Genomic DNA, 5,236 nt, shown 5'->3' with positions numbered 1-5,236 from the left:
GTATCTTTATTCCACCTCCATGCAGTTGCGGTTATGGTTGCTTTACAATACAATTCCAAATTAAGTAATAAAATGCCTCCCAATTTTTTATCTTTCATTATGGTTTTGACTACTCATGCTCTTTTTTTATTACATACTAATATTATTGATTTTTCTAGATTCTATAAGAATGTTGCCTGATTTTGGATGAGAATTTCACTGAGTCTATATAATAGATTAGGTAGGATAATCATCTCAATAAGACTGATTCTTCCAATCTATAAAATCTATATTTTTTCATTTCCTAAGGTCTTCTATCTCTTTCATAAGTGATTCAAAGTTGTTATGGTATAGATCTTTCATGTCTTTATTTAAGTTGATTCCTAGACAGTTCATATTTTGGATACTATTTTAAATGGCTGGGGCAATAGCACAGCGGTAGGGCATTTGCCTTGCACGCAGCTGGCCTAGCTGAGCCGGGTTCAATTCCTCTGCCCCTCTTGGAGAGCCCGGCAAGCTACCGAGAGTATCTAGCCCCCATGGCAAAGCCTGGCAAGCTACCCGTGACATATTCGATATGCCAAACACAGTAACAAGTCTCACGATGGAGACGTTACTGGGCCCACTCGAGCAAATCAATGAACAACAGGAAGACAGTGCTCTCTCTCTCTCTCTATATATATATATATAAATATATAATATATATTATATATTCTAAATGGAATAGATCCGTCGATTACTTTCTCCTTGGATTCATTTTTCATATTAAAGAATGTGACCAATTTCTGTGTATTGACTTTGTAGCCAGCCACTTTGCTCTATTCGTTTTTGTTTCTAAAAGTTTTTTGGTGGTTGCTTTAGGGTCTTCTATGTATATCTTGTTATCTGAAAACAGTGATAATTTGAGTTCTTTTCCAATATGGATCCTTTTGATTGATTTCTGTAGCCAGTTCATCTAGTACTAGGTTAAATAAGTGGAAATAGTGGACATCCCTGTTATACCTGATCTCAGTGGGATTTTTTTCAGTTTTCCACCATTAAGGATGAAATTGGCTGTGGAATTGTTATAGATGACTTTTATTATCTAAAAGAAGGTTCTTTCCATTCATATTGTGTTCAGTGTTTTTATCATGAATGGATGTTTGATGTTGCCAAAGGCTTTCTTTGCATCAATTGATATGATCATATGATTTCTATCTTTCCTTTTATTAATGTGTATATTATGTTAATTGATTTGCATATGTTGAGCCATCCTTTTATCCCTGGGATGAATTCTGCTTGATCAGTGTGTATAGTGTTTTGATATGTTAGATTCGGTTAACTTAGAATTTGTTAAGGGCTTCTGGATCTAAATTTATCAGGGAGATTAGTCTGAAATTTTCTTTCCTGGAAATGCCTCTGTTTGATTTGGGTATCAGTGTATTAGCTCATAGAAGGCATTTGGAACCATTTTGTTTCTTTGATATTTTCAAGATGTTAAGGCAGTAAAACTTCTTTGAAGACTTGGTAGAACTCACTAGTGAACCCATCAGCACCAGGACTTTTGTTCTTGGCAAGATTCTCAATTACTGTTTCATTTCCTTACTTGTGATTGGCCTGTGCAGGTTTACTATTTCTTCCTCATTTAGCTTTAAGAGCTTACATGAATTTTAAGAATCTATACATCTCTTCTAGGTTCTCCAGCATAAGAGCATAAAGTTGTTCATGGTAACCTCTCACAATTGTAGTTTGAATTTCTGAAGAATCCTTTGTATTTCTGCCCCTTTCATCTCTGATCCAATTTATTTGAACATTTTCTCTTTTTGTACTCATGAGTTTAGCTAAAGGTTTATCTACCTGGTTTATCTTTTCAAAGATCTGGTTTCATTGATACTGTGAACTGCTTTCTTGGTATCTTTGTTGTTAATTTCTGCTCAAGTTTTTATTATTTCCTTCCATCTGCTACTTTTGGGATTTTATTTTGTTTTAGCTTCTCCAGATTTTTTAGATTTGTGTAGTACTGTAGCACTGTCCTCCCATTGTTCATCAATTTGCTCAAGTAGCCCTAGTAACATCTCCATTGCGAGACTTGTTGTTACTGTGTTTTGGAATATAGAATGCATCACAGGTAGCTTTTCAGGCTTTGCTGTGCGGGCAAGATACTCTCAGTAGCTTGCTGGGCTCTCTGAGAGGGGCGGAGGAATCGAACATGGGTCGCCCAGGTGTGCTGCGTGCAGGGCAAATGCCTTCCCCCCTGGGCTGTCACTCCAGCCTGGTTATTTATTTGGGCTTTTTCTTTTTTTCTAATTGTAGGCTGACATTGCTATGAATTTCACCCTTAGTGCAGCTTTTGCTCATAGATTCTGGTAGTTTTTGTCTCCAATTGTCATTTAGCACTGTTTTGTTTAGCTTCCAAGTGTTGCAATTGTTCCTTGTCTTCTTTCTGCAGTTAATTTCTACTTTCATGGCATTTTGGTATGAGAAGTTAGTTTGTACAATTTATGTATTTATAAATTTCTGTGCTTTTGAGTTGTGCCCTAATATGTGATCTATTCTAGAAAATGTTCCCTGTGCAGTAGAGGAAAATGAGTATTCTTATTTCGGGGAATGTAGACCCCTGTATATGTCTAACAACTCCAGTTCTTTCAACTCCTCATTTAGGGCTTTTGTCTTTTTACTGATATTCTTTACAGTTTACCTGTCTAGTTACAAAAGTAGTGTTTTTGTTCTCCACTACTATTGTGTTTCAGTCAATGTATTTCTTTAGGTTAGTGAACAGAAGCTTTATGAACTTTGCTAAGTCTTCATTTGGTGTATTAATTTTGATGACAGGATTTCTTGGTCTATCATTCCCTTGAAAACTAAGTAGTGTCCATTACTATCTCTAATTACTTTCTTTATATTGAACAGAATTTAGTCTAATATGTCGGCCTGGGATTTTAAAAAATCTTTCTTTGGCTTGTATGTTTGTTTTTCATCCTTTCACTTTAAGTTTTTATTTATCTTGAGAGTTTAGGTATGTTTCCTGTAGGCAGCAAATGGTTGAATTTTCTTTCCTGATCCATCCATCTACACTCTGCTTTTTTATAGTGGAGTTTAGTCCATTGACATTCAGATATATTGTTAATATAAAGGGCTGCGTTGCCATTTGTGTGTATGCATGTGTGCGTTTGTGTGTGTGTTCCAGTTATGTTTGCAAGGGTCTATTGTTTTTGTATGCAGCCTTTCAGCAATTTCTGCAGGATTAGTTCAGTTGTTAAATGCTGCCAGCTCTTATTTGTCTGAAAAGATTCTTATCCCTTCCTCAAGTCTAAATTATAGCTTTGCAGGGTAGTTGAACTCTAAGCTGGAAGTTTTATTCACTCAGTACTTTTAGTATATCATTCCACTCTTTTCTGGCTTATAAGACACCATATGGAAGAATTGTTGCAATTCTTATGTTGTTTACCATTTATGTGAGAGTTTTATTCTCTCTTGCTGCTTTAAGTAGCCTCTCTTTGTATTTGAATTTGACCATTTCTATTACTGTGTCTTGCCATTCTCTTATTTGAGTCTTTATTTTGTTTGGTACTCTTTGGGCCTCTTTTATCTGTACAGGAGCCTCTCTCAAGATATCAGGAAAGTTCTGTTATTATTTCTTTGTCCAGCTATTATTCCCCTTTACCTTTGTCCTCTCCTTCTGGCATTTCTTTGATCCAAGGATTATTTCTATTGCTATTAACTATCAAAATCTTACATTCTATTGCAGCTGTTTACTTTCAAGTATTCTACTTTGTTATTTATGATGACTAGTATTTTGTCTTCAGTATCATGGATAGGGTCCACTGCATGTTGAATTCTGTTTCTATGACTTACTATTGTTTTTTTAACTCTTTCAATTACATTCATCTGGACTCTTTTATACCCTAGATCAGATTATCATAAAGTTGGTTGAATTTTTCTTCCAATGATTGCTTTAGTTCAACGGATATTGTATGGACCACTTATTTGATTTACACAGGGATGAGGCTTGAGGGTTTATTTGAGCTCAGTTATTTGCCAAGACTTTTGTCCCTTCCTACCAGAGTAAGTGAAATCCATTGTTTCACTATTGTTTCTAAAGATTTATGGGTGCTACGATTTGAGTTCCAGATTACAGATATCTGAGGTCTGATCTAATTTGCTAATTTTCAGCAAGCAGTACTCTTTATAATCTATTAGTCTAACAATGTCTGTGACCTTAGAATGTTATTTCACAGATCATGCAGTTTAGTGACTAATATATCCATCTGTATAGAAGGGTTAAAATTGCTATCTTTGAATTAAAATATAAGATCCAAGAGCCCTTGAAATTGGTGGGTATGCAGTTGTGGTATTGGATTCAAGCGTGGTTTGGGAGGGACTTCTGTGGTCTGGAGGACCCAGGAAGAAGACACACATGGTGCAGTAGTCAGTTGCAGGTTCTAGCACTGTTGACCCACCTGAATGATCAAAGAGGTTAGTTTTATGGGTCTTTGGGAGCATAGTCTGGGTTTGTGAGGGGTTTTCTCTGTCTAGAGAACCCAGCAAGAGGTCACAGATAGTGCAGAAGTCACGGAGCATAATGAGATTAAACCTTTCAGCCTCTCTGCTCCATATCTAAGATTTATGGACATGAGTGGGACCAAAGAAGCCTTCTGTGGTTAGGCAACCTCAACAGTGATGACTACATTCCAACAAGCCTCTTGGCTTATTTTGGATAGGAAAGCACCTGGCATTTCTAAATACAGTTTTTCTGACATAAGGGAGAGATCAATTCAGTGCCAATACATGCAGAAAAAGGGCAGAGAAAAGGTCGTGGCGAATTTCTTTTGGGTGAGGCTTCTCTTTGCCTCACCTGGTGCTGAAAGTGCAAGGTGTTCAGAATTATTAAAATTTGGGAGCTCTTGGGCTAATTTACTCATAAACACATAATAAATACTATATTAAAACATGAATTAGACCCATTGTAATTACTGGAGTGAACAGGCACCATTGGGCTACACTGGCAGGCGACAGGGACAAATGGAGACATTACTGGTACCCGCTCGAGCAAATAGATGATTAACGGGAAGTCAAGTGATCAAGTGATATTAAAACATATAATGGCCCAACTAGTAGCCTGATCTATATCCTCCCATATTTCTATTCTCATGCAGATATATGATACATGTTTATTATACATATATAATTTTATCTTTTTAATAGATTATTTAATAGAAAATATGTCAGATACCTAAAATTTCCTCTATCTTCTTGCTACTTTGATAACTTACTAGTT

This window comes from Sorex fumeus, unplaced genomic scaffold (genome assembly GCF_029834395.1).
Source record: "Sorex fumeus unplaced genomic scaffold, SorFum_2.1 ptg000075l, whole genome shotgun sequence".
NCBI classification, from domain to species: Eukaryota; Metazoa; Chordata; class Mammalia; order Eulipotyphla; family Soricidae; genus Sorex; species Sorex fumeus.
This window is presented reverse-complemented; position numbering follows the sequence as displayed.